This window comes from Rhinolophus sinicus, linkage group LG10 (genome assembly GCF_036562045.2).
Source record: "Rhinolophus sinicus isolate RSC01 linkage group LG10, ASM3656204v1, whole genome shotgun sequence".
NCBI lineage: Eukaryota > Metazoa > Chordata > Mammalia > Chiroptera > Rhinolophidae > Rhinolophus > Rhinolophus sinicus.
The window spans coordinates 27710135-27722551 of NC_133759.1; the positions used below are offsets into that span (position 1 = coordinate 27710135).

At 35.5% G+C, this 12417-nt stretch overlaps 1 non-coding gene across 1 annotated transcript; it reads left to right on the forward strand.

Moving 5' to 3' along the window:
- The first annotated feature begins 6586 nt into the window (after positions 1-6586).
- Positions 6587-6693, forward strand: LOC141567422 (U6 spliceosomal RNA). The gene has a single exon (XR_012490004.1). It is a non-coding gene; the product is annotated as a U6 spliceosomal RNA (small nuclear RNA).
- Positions 6694-12417: the final 5724 nt, after the last annotated feature.

Below are 12417 nucleotides of genomic sequence, written 5' to 3' on the forward strand. Positions count from 1 at the left end.
AGCATCAGAGAATCCCAGGGCATGAGGTGAGTAATACATGACATAGCTCGAAAGTAGAGTTGTATCTGCATAAAGCTCATCCACCCCAATGCGGGACTAGTTATTGCAGCAATAGCTAGAAAAAGAAGTCTGGCATAGTGGAGTTGAGCATGACACAGGAGGGATCCAGTGCAGTCCCCTGCAATACTTAGATTTACTCATATCTTCCATTGAGGCTGTGTCCACTAGCCTGGCTATAGGAGGCTACTGTCTTCCTAAAATTCAAGGAGACTTATTCATTTTTATTGGAAAGTAGAGTGTAAAGACATCAAAATTTCATAGAGAAAATATGAGGCTTTTCTTTGAGATCTTCCCACTGGATTAGATATTAATAACATACTGGATTAAACCTTAATAAAGCACCAATATCTGGTCATTCTTCCCTACCTGGACATATGGGAGTCAATGTTTCCCAGTATTCTTGCAGTAAGGCAGAGCTATGTGACTAAATCTGGCCAATGAAACATCAGCTGAACTGACATATGTTCCTCCCAAATGGAGGCAGAAATAGATCCTACACAATTTTCCAGTCTCACTCATTTCTTTTTGAGTGGGAATCCTGGAGGCTGTGTGTGTTGAGATGACAGAAAAACAGCAGTTGAATCATTGAGTCGTCACATGAAGGACAGCTGACCTGGAGAAGTATCTAGCATGTAACAGACTTTGCAAGCACAATTAATAAACTTTATGTGTTTAGCTGCTGAGTTTGGGGGACTGCCTATTATAATATCACAACATAGTCTGTCTCAAATACCCTTAAACCCCTGTGAATCCCTTGTGTCATTGTGATCAAAAGTCAGGAGAATGTGTTTTACTTCAATATTATAAATAATTTATAATATGCTATAAGTTTAATCAATACTTAGGAGCAATTAAATTCCTAAGTGACGGAATGTACTAAAATTCAGCGTGGATAGAAAACATTCTAACATCTGTCAAGTTGGGACTTACCATTGGAATTGGGAAGTTTTTGTTGAGATTCCAGTACTTGCCACAATATGATGTCTCTTGGTGAGTTTTCTGAAGACCTTAAAGTGTTCATAGGCATAGGCATAGAATCTCCAAATTTCCCTTCACTTTGTGTTCCATACTAAATACATCTGTATCATTGCCCAATATAATCTTACTCATTACTTAATCAAATTAGACAATTTTCCTAGGGATAAACTTTTGAATTGCTCAAGCTTCTTAAAGCCCACATTTGCAATGATGCTACCATACTTCACTGTTATGTTCCAGCATTGTAGTTGCTAATTAGGTGAGGTTTACTGAACTAAGTCAAATTGAACTGACATGAATTAAAGGAGTAGGAGGAAAATCATATGCTCATTGTGCTGGGGACTTTATATCTATTATGAGATGGCTAGTAGTACCTCCTTTTTGCAGATGAGGAAATTAAAGTTTAGAGAGATTAGGTAGGTTGCCAAATGTCATACAAGCAGTAGTTGATATTGAAGCCATGAATTCTAAGATCTGAGATAAAACTTATGCTCTTTCCACAATATCATAATGCTACCTTGAGTTGAAACAAATAGAAATTGGATCAAAGTGAATTGAATTGAAATGTATTGAACTGAACTGGAAAATCCATCACAATGCAGAGATGTGGGACCTGAGACGCTATAGTACTCTTGTTAATTATGATATATCATTAGAGCCAACACCAATCACCATATGCCTATTTCCTAAGGGTGATTCTTTAAAATATTGAACTCTTAATATGTTTTTAATCTACTTTTATTAATAAAAGTTTTAGCTAATAAAAAAAGTTTTGAAACAAACTCTTGGGTGATTTATATCACCTTAATAACACCTATCTCTTTCTTTGTGAGAATGGCTTCTTTGGTGTCAGAGTACAGGAGAGAAGCCTCATTAGCAATGGTTCATAATACTTCTGGTCTCATCTGACCTGTCCACATGGGGCAGAGTTGTCTGGAATGATAACCACAGTAGGGATTCCTTAGTACACGAGCTGTCAAGAGAAGCTAGGAGGCAGGTTCTATAACTGGTTTTTAAGTCACCTCACACTGTGAGACAACAGACTTAAAGAAAAAGTAGCACCTTGAGCTCATATCGTTGAGGAATGCTACTTACAGACTGTTTTTGAAATACATCAGTTTCTACTGCCTTATTTCTCCGAGGAGGAAGAAATGCTACTATCTGGACCTGATTTACAGTCTATAGTTTATACAGAGTATTTGCACTCCTGTTATCTCATCTATTATGCCATTTGAGGCCTCAGCCCTATGAGGTTAAATAAATTGTCTAAGGTCATATGGTTAATTAGTGACAGATGAAAATGAGGTGTTAGAAACAGGAGGTTTATTAAATGTGTATTTTTCATTGAGCTATTTGCTTAACAAATATATATTGTGCAATACTCAATAGACATTGTACTTAGAACTTTGAATTGGCATGGCACAAAGAGGTTGTGAAATATTCAGTAAATGCTGAATTGTCCTCAACTTGTAGACAGTCTAATAGCAAAGAAAAACAGTTGCCAACACAAAGTAAAAAGTGACAAGAGCCTATAAGTGGTTCTAATAATTTTCTAGGGGAGTTCATGTAGGAGTGATTACATTTACCTCAGTGAAGAGAAAGGTTTGCAAGGATTTCTAAGAGTGGGGACATTTGAATAGATTTTTAGATAGGTAGGATTTGAGTATGTAGACCTGGATCATATAAAGCAGAGGAAATTGGTCTAGACAGGGACAGAAGACAGACAACATATAAGACATGGGGAAACCATGCGGATTCTTTCTTTCCTTAATTCTCAGTCACATTATCTTTTTATATGTTAATGTCTAGAATACCATGAGTTATCTTAGAATCAATTAAAAAAACTTGCCATCTTTTAAGCTATGGAGTAATGTATATATTAAATGAGTGATGTACTCTTCAGTCAATGGTGTCTCATAGTCAAGGACATAAGGTAATTCTTTTGAGAAAATTGAGGGTGAATGAAGACAAGTAGCAAAAGCTTAGATTCAAAATTTAAGTTGTGGAGAAATCATGGAAGACCTTGTATAACACATTAAAATTGTTGATACTTTTTTCATATGGGCAATCAGGAGCCCATATAAAGTTTTTGTTTTGTTTTGTTTTTGAGTAAAAAGTAGTAAGATGAGAATAGTGGTTAGGAACTTAAATTGTAGGATGAGAGTAGAAGGCAGAAGGGATGTAGAATATTGAGAAGTGATTAAAATAGTTAAGAAGAGAAACAATCTGAACCATTGAATTAAATAATGAATAACAAATCACCCCCAAATTTAGAGGCTTTAAACAACAACAACCATTTATTTATTCTATGAGTATACAGATTGGCAATTTGGGCTGGGTCTTTCTGGGCAGTTCTGATCTCAGCTGGTACTCATGTACCTGCATTCAATTATCAGATCTGGTTGGTCTAGCGTGATTTCAGTTGAGATGGCATATCCCTACTCCATGTGGTTTCTCATCATCCAGCAGGCTAGCTCAGGTTGTACACATGAAGGGTAGGAAGAGTTCCTGCAGAGAAAGTAGAGGTGTCAAGGCCACTTGAAGTCTTGGCTTGCAACTGTCACTTGCACTGCGTTCCCTTAGTCAAAGGTCAGAACAAATACAAAAGGAGGGAAAGCAGAGTTCAGCTTTTGATTAAAGTAGTTGCAAAGTCACATTACAAAGGGGCATGAATAAAGGGAGAGAGGAAAATAATTATGGCCATTTTTTTTCTGGCAATCTGCCACACTCCCCAATTTATTTTCTTTATTGTTATTTTTATCATATTATTTTTATCACTATATGAAAGATATAGCAGAATAGGCTATTTCCCTGGGACATATCCTATTATAATTTCTATCTAATTGTCACCATTCTTGCTCAAAAGCAGCACAGTGATATTATTTTTTTCTTTAGTTTAAAAGTCACCAATTCTATTCTGATAATTCAGTGCTATTCTATCAATCTTGAAACATTTGCAGTGTCTTATACTATATTTAATAATATTAATTAATGTAATTTTATGACTAAATCTGCCCTCCTTTATTTCTTCTATGTTCAAATCACAGTACAATAAACACATTATACTAGGTGTGAAAGATATAAACCAGTGGAGGCCTATGAAAGATATTCCAACATGTGGTTAAAAAAAAATTGGTGCTTAAAACATTGAACTTGCTTTTGATCCAGAATTTCACTGACCTGCTCATTTGGGAATTTTTTCTCCAATCTTCCTCATTCTATTGGTAGGTCTGTTTATAAAGATCTTGAGAAGTCAAGGGGAACCTTTCTATACATTTTATGGGTGAAGAGGATCAGAATAAAAGATAATTGGGTATCTTGGGAGTATTTCCCTTCAATGTCATCACCAAAGAATTACATTTTTTTTCTATATCTCTTTCATATAGATATGCCTCTGGTTTTCATCCAGTAGCTTCCTTAAAATTTAAAAATTTACAAAACACAGTGTTAGAAATATATGGGATCCCATTTCATTAGAGTAAATGTTCTCACCCAATCATGTAATCGCAGTTTCTAAATACTTATTGAATTTGTTTCTCCACTTCATGGCTACTGCCACTTCTCCAGTTCAGATCTTCATCACTTCTCTTCTGGACAAATGAAGTAACCTCTTAACTGGCATCACTGGTTCCAGTTTTCCTGTTTTGCAAGGCAGGCTTTCGCTTTTCAGTGTATCTCCAATAAAGTATTAGTCTGATTGTATGTTCTTTAAAGAAAAAGCATTCAAATAAATTGGAAAATGCTATAGACCATATCTTCTATGCTTGTAGAGTCATAAAATGTGTGTCCTCACATTAAAAAATGTGAGAAGTTATGAGTAAGACGAAGACAGTGATATGCTTTTTTCTTCTGCATTGCCAATGATCACTACCCTGTTTAATCTGAAGCACCCGGTGCCTTGGAGAAAATTAGGATAATTATAGCAGGAATTTGAAGAGACAGAATCAGTGTTCAACAATTAACTTCCAAAAGAGGACTTGTGGAGATGAAGGCTAGAAAAATTCTTGAAATCCCAGCTTTATTGGTAGAGAATGGATTTGTAAATTCCAAAAGATCTTTCTGCATAGGTCATATGGTGGTTAACATATTTGCCTTCCAAAGGCGTTTTATATATTAAGATCCATGCTTAGTGGAATCACAGATCACTAAGTTTTACCAAAACGAAAAAAGAAATGTTCAGAGGTTAATTGGAAAGCAACAACATAGGAGGAATGCCTACCAGACAGAGAAAGGAACATGATGCTTTTCATGAGGGGAAAAGGAGATATTTGGAAGGGATAGGTAGAGAATAAAGAAGTAGTCTGGATCCTTTAGTGACCCAGTACCCCATCTCACTCGCCTTATCGAAGGGATGCCAGAGAGGTGAGATGAAAACCCCTGGCATGTTAAAAAGGAAGTTTAAATGCTAGGGTCCATGCACTCTTTACAAGTTGTAACTCTGAAAAAGCACCAACTTGCAAGACCCTCTTTTGTGCCACTATAAGCTGGCTATAGTGAAATAAAAAAGATTGTACACATATTGAGGCAGAAAAACAGGGAATTTTGCCAGTGGAATCTTCCTTGACAGATGTGTGATGTGGAAGAAATTCAAATTTTCTCCTATGCTCCTATCGAGGCAATTAAAAAAATAGTTGAAAAATAAGACAGTGGGTGTGCTATGAGTCACCACAGTAAATGGGAAGGTGATCCCATATGAAAAACAGTAAAGCAGAATGAGGTTGTAGTTGAAAAGCAGAGGATTTAGCATGTCAGTGGGGCCCAAGGAGAAGCATAACACTGGAAGCGAGAATGAGGGTAGGGTTCTCATGCCTTTGATTTTACTAAGAGAACAGGCAATGAGTTATACCCCTGTTACAGTCACTTGAGAACCAGGCACAGTTAGAAAAAAATTCACTGCCCAAAGTTAGGTGAGACAAGATAGGTCTATATCAGAGGTCAACTAGTGAAAGTCCAGGAGGCATTTACCCCAATTCCAGATACCATTTTGAAAAGGAAATCATGAGAGGCCATGTGGAGGAAAAAAATTGGAAGAGAGTTTAAACTTTAAATTTAGTGAACATTTATCTAAGTGAGAAGATTTTAAGCTGGAAAAGATTGGGTTACCTGTACCTGGAAAGTTTACATCATTTTTTACCCATCATTAGAAATGGGAATTAAAAAGGAATTTAGTTACATTGAAATGTCATAGAATTTTATGCACATGAGTTGTAGGTGCATACATTGTCCACTCTAGTACATAGTTAAATCTGATTTCTCTTTTAGTGCAGAATCTCCCAAATTTATTTCACAAAAATATATTTTAAAAAATTACATTATGTCATCTCTCAGAATGTGTATTCCACGGAATATCCTCTAGGAAATGAAGTCCAATACTCTTAGAGTTATCTCTTTAAAACATTTTTTTTTCGTTTAAATTCATCCTTTTATTTTTAAATAAGCTTTTTGAAATTCTTACATGTTTGAGGCATTATGCTAGATTGCTGGACTAGAATGTTGACTCAACCATAAGTTCTGACCTCAAGGAAGCTAGAGATTTGCAGAGGAATGTGTATTTATTTTGGCAACATATATACTAACATTAGAACAGTGCAGAGATGACTACTATGAATCCTGTACAAGGATTGCCTCAAAATTTATGAGGCATTCCACATTTTTCTCTTTAAGAATTCACACTTTGTCTTTAAGAGAATGATCAAGGCAAAAATATTCTCTCTCACCATTTCTATTCTACATTGTAGTAGAAGTTTAAGAAAGTGCAATAAGGCAAAAAACAAAACAAAACACGAAGATTAGAAAGGAAAATTAAAATTGTTAATATTGGCAGATGACACGATTGTTTACTTAGTGAATCCTAAAGAATACATAAAACATCTACTACACCTAATAGTGAATTTAACAAGACCACAGTAGGCAAAGTTAATATACTACAAGCAAAGATTTGGAAAATAGTAAATTTTTAAAGTTCCATTTAAAACAGCATCAAAACCTAAAATAATGATAGATTTAGCAATACATAAAAAGCTATACTAAGAGGTTATACATATATACAATGGAATATTACTCAGCCATAAAAAGAATGAAATCTTGCCATCTGCAACAACATGGATGGACCTAAAGGGTATTGTGATGAGTGGAGTGAGTTAGACAGAAAAAGACAAATGCCAGATGATTTCACTTATAAATGAAATCTAAAGAACAAAATAAACAAACAAAACAGATACAAACTCATTAATACAGAGAACATTTTGATGGTTGCCAGATAGGGGTGGGTAAAAAAAGAGACGGGATTAAGTATAAATTGTTAGTTACAAAATAGTCATGGGATGTCAAGTAAAGCATAGGGAACATAATCAATAATATGGTAATAACTGTGTATAGTTCCAGGTGGATACTGGACAGTCAGGGGTAGCACTTAAATTATATAAATGTCTAACTGCTATTCTGTATACCTGAAGTTAATGTAAAATAATATTGAATGTCAACTGTTATTGAAAAATTTAGAAAGAGGGAAAAAAGGTGAAGGGAATAAGAGGTTCAAATTTCCAGGTATAAAACAAATGCCATATACAGCATAGGGAATATAGTCAATAATATTGTGATAACATGGTATGCTGTCAGATGGTTGCTGGACTTATCATGGTTATCACTTCTTTAGGTATGCAAATGTTGAATAACTATGGTGTATAGCTGAAACTAATATAATTTTATATGTTAGCTATATGTTAATAAAAATATTTAAAAATACTATACTGAATCCACAAAAGATTAATGAAAAAGATAGAAACATTAATAAATGGGGAAATATATCATGTTAATTGATTGGAAGGCCTGATATTGTCAAGATGTCAATTCTCCCTAAGTTGTTGTACAGATTTAACACAAGCCAAATCATAAGCCAGCAAGTTCTTTTTTTATTTTATTTTAGAAATTGAGAAGTTATTCTAAATTTTATATGGTAGGGCAAATAACCTAGAGTAGTTTAACAGTCTTAAAAGAAAAGAAAATTACATGATATAGGAAGGCCTATACTCTCTGACTTCAAGTCTTACTATGAAGGTACATTAATCAAGACAGTGTGGTATTTTTGAAAGGATAGTTAAATAAAACAGAAGAGGAAATCCAGAAATAAACCCATACTTAAACAATCAACTGAGTTTTGAGAGTAGCACCAAAGGACTTCAATAAATGGTGCTTAAACAACAAGATATCCACATGGGAAAAATAACTTTGACCTATTTTTTATGCCATATTTCAACTTAATATAGATCACAGAACTGATTTTTAAAATATAGATAAGGGGGAATAAGAGGTTCAAATTTCCAGGTATAAAACAAATAAGTCTTGGGGATGTAATATATGTGTACAGCATAGGAAACGTAATCAATAATATTGTGATAGTGTGGTTTGGTGTCAGGTGGTTGCTGGACTTATCTTGGTGGTCACTTCTTTAGCATATAGGGAATATAACCAGTAACATGGTAATAACTATGTATAGTGCCAGGTAGGCACTGCTGAATAACTATGATGTATACCTGAAACTATTATTGTATGTTAGCTATACTTCAATAAAAAAACCTTTAAAAAAATAAAAAGACCAATAACACTAAATGTTGTCAAAGATATGGAGCAAGCAGGGACAACAGAGTGTAATATAATACAATCAATTTGGAAAACTATTAGTTTTTTTTTTTTTTTAAGTTTAGCATATATTCTCCCTGTGATCTAATAATTTCACTCCTAGAAATTTACCGAAGAGAAATGAGACTAAATTTACACACAAGAATTTATGGGAAATGTTCATAGCAGATTTATTCATAATAATTCAGAGCTAGAAACAACCCAAATGCCTATCAACCAAAGAACAGATAAATAATGTTGATATTTTCATACAATGAAATAATATTAAGCAATAAAAATGAAAAAAACAAACACTATTGACTCATAAAATAACCTGGGTCAATCTTTCACACAATAAATTAGCAAATGAAGCCAGACACACAAAAATATGCACACTGTATGATTTCTTATATATGAATTTCTAGAAGAGGAAACACTAACCTATTGGGACAGGGGATTTACCTGGAAGAGATAAGAGAGAACTTTCTACAATGATGGAAGTTTTTATGTCTTAATAGCAGCATGAGTCATACAGATGCAGGCATTTAGCAAAATTCTTTGAATTTGAAATTACATTTCAGATTTGTATATTGTATGTGAATTTTACTTTCAAAAAACAAGTATTTGCTACTATTTAGTAGGAATTATTTTGGCAATGAAATAACTGTTCTGTGATTGCACTAATAAGTGAATATATTGATGATAATGCGTAGCAGAACTTTCTCTCTTGGAATTATAAATATGGAATGGGACAGCTAGAATAAACACAGGGGTGTTGGACTAGAATTGGAATTATCAGGTAAATTCATTGTTTTTAATATATAAGTACAAAAATATGTGTGTGTATTTTTGTTGCTGTTCCTAGCTCTGAACACTGAAACAGGTCAAAAACAATGAAATATTAGTGGCAATGAGCACAGCTAGTACTTAGATATTGGCTCCTAAATACCATTATCCACTAAAAATTACCAGGGCTCCTTGGAGAAAAGATTAATCCCAGAGCTAAAGCTGAAACAATACAAAATAAGTAGTTCAAGAAAGTAGCTAAGTACTCAAGTAATATTGGAGACATGTCAAAAGGACGCAGAAGCCATATTGAAAGGTCAACCAATGTCCAAAATCTGGAACAATTTAAGCATCAATACAAATGACGCTAGAAATGGATTATAATCCATTGAGTAAAACAGAAATCCGGAGGTCCAAATTGATATATAAATAAATACATAAATCCATGAGTAAATGAATACCTCGGGCGGTAGTGTGGTGGGAGGAAATGACAAGGAGGTGAAGGCACTTGTCAGATTGTGGGGGGGCCACGTCTGCTTTTTCATAGCCGTCTGCTCCTACGCATGTTCTTCCCTTGGAATAGCCTTCCTTTTTTCTCACCAGCTTGGTGTCCTCCTTCCCTTGCTCCTTCTCAAGGCTCAACTTCTATGTCACTTCCTTTGGGAAGATTTCTTGAATTCTTCGAAGCTTCTTAGTGAAGTTATTATTGATCATTTTTTATGTCTCTTGTTTTTCATAGTGCTTTTCTCTCTCAGTATAAGCAGCAGAAATCCTTCTTCTATTTCTTAGAGCTCTCTTTTCTCTTAGGTTTATGTTGTCTTCTCTATTTCCTACCTCCACCCCCTCCCTCACCCTCATTGGTGGGTGACTCAGGTTTTAACTCAGTTTGGTGTTTTTTTTTATGGTTTGCTGTGAAAGATGCTGTAACATTAATTGCATTGTATTAAATTGTATCCCATCAACTGGTTGTGAGCTATGAAAATGAAAGTAATAGGGGTCAATTTGGTGAAAAAAATTAGTTTATCTTGATGCCAGCTGTGAAAAACTCATAAGTCTGGCTGGGAGCCAATCACAGAGGCCCTGTAAGGTACATCCTTCCACCTGCTTGCAGGGAAAACCTTATTTAAAGGAAAAAATGCATATGACTGCAACTGTCCTTCTGTCTGATTCAGAGATGGGTTTTGTTTTGCGCCCTGGCTGGACAGTTCTGAATTGGGTTCCCTAACAACAGATGGCTCTGTCAGTCAGTTGGACCAAATGAGTCACAGTGATCTGCCACAATGATGGACATCAAACAGCCATGAAGGTTATCAGGATGCCCACTCTCCCAGGATCAGAAAGAAACCTCATGCTGGTGTCCAGGCCTCTCTGCCCTTCTCCTGGGCTCCTGCTGGGAATAAATGTATAGAAGCCATACAACAACCACCTCCCACCCATGCTCCCGCTATCTTATTTTTAAAGATTAGATACAAAAATAAATGCCAGATCAAGAAGAAGCAGCCCCCTTCAGGCGGATAGGAATTCCCCAATGTGGGTTAGACCTTAGGGAACAGGCCAGTAAAAAACAGTGGATATAACACATTGCAGGTGCTAATCACTGTGCTGCTCGTTTAATACAAGCCATTTGATCATTTTGCCTTGCTGGATACAGACAGTGTAGCCCTAACTACTTCAAGCAGTTAGGCCTGATCATATTATTGTAATGATAACTGAGTTGCAAGCTGAGGCTGAATGAACACCTGATTAAGACACAACTCCGGGAATATATAGTTCCTAAAAGTATGTACAGTCCCAGGGAAGTAATGACAGCCTCTGAGGGGCTTTGGGAAAACTACCATTCCTCGTGATTTCCTTTGTATTTTTAGAAGCTTCTTCAGAACTGTTTGCCAATATTTTTCTATAATCATAAGAATTACTGTATATTATAAACATTTAAGTATAACTGATGTTGATATGGTCATTTTAGGTTTACAGAATGGGATCAGATCTTCAATCTCAGTATATTCTCACAATAGGGTCATACATAGGACACCTATAAAGATGACATATAATAACAATCCCCATTTTAGAGATAAAGAAATAGAGGCTTGGGGAGGTGAGAATGTTTTCTACTTATAAAAGTAAGAGAACTATAATTATAGGTTGAAAACTAAGGAGTTATTAACAGGAGACTGAGTGGGCAGTACGCTGCATCTTGGGTATCTGGAGAAAACACCAAATGATGGAGGGATGAGACATACTTGGTTATTATCTAGCTAGATGTTCTCAGTAGAAGATGATACTAAAAGGTGAAGCTGAGATAAGTTAACTCCAGCCCTTATTACCTATAGAACTTGGACTTCAGATATTCAAGTATGTTGCTGGGTTCTGTCTAGGGACTGGAAACACCCCTCCCCAAACTCACCCAGGTAGCTTGCAGATTTGTGGGACATGGGGCAAAGGGGGATTGATAAGACTGTAGATGACCCAAGGCACTCTGTCATATTAATGACAACAGTTTCCAACTCATATCCATGTAGGGTGATATTCTGTTCTTTCCTCTAGGACTCGTCTCCTACCTCCTCGGTCCACGTTCAGGCATTGGTGACTCCTCACTCAGTACTGATTATTTCAAAGGAGGAGGATGCAGTAACTGTGGAGGGGAAAAAAGAAAAGAGTTTTAACTTTCAAAAGTCTTGTTTTAGTCTCAAGATAAAAAGATTTAGCATAAAAGATCAATCAGATTCAGTTTTTCCTACCATTGAGGGGAGATGAAGATTTCATGAAATGGGAGAATGGTAAAGAGAAAACGTGGGGAGTACAAACCAAAGTTGGATAATGATGGATTCCAGCAAAGGGGCTCTGAGTCCCTCACTAGGATGTCTCCACACTTGATCCCCCATATATGTTTAATCCCAGAGGACAGTGTAGAATACCTACAGAGTTTGGGATTTGCTTGAAAATGAGAAAATATAACATTTTTATAAGTAGCTCTTA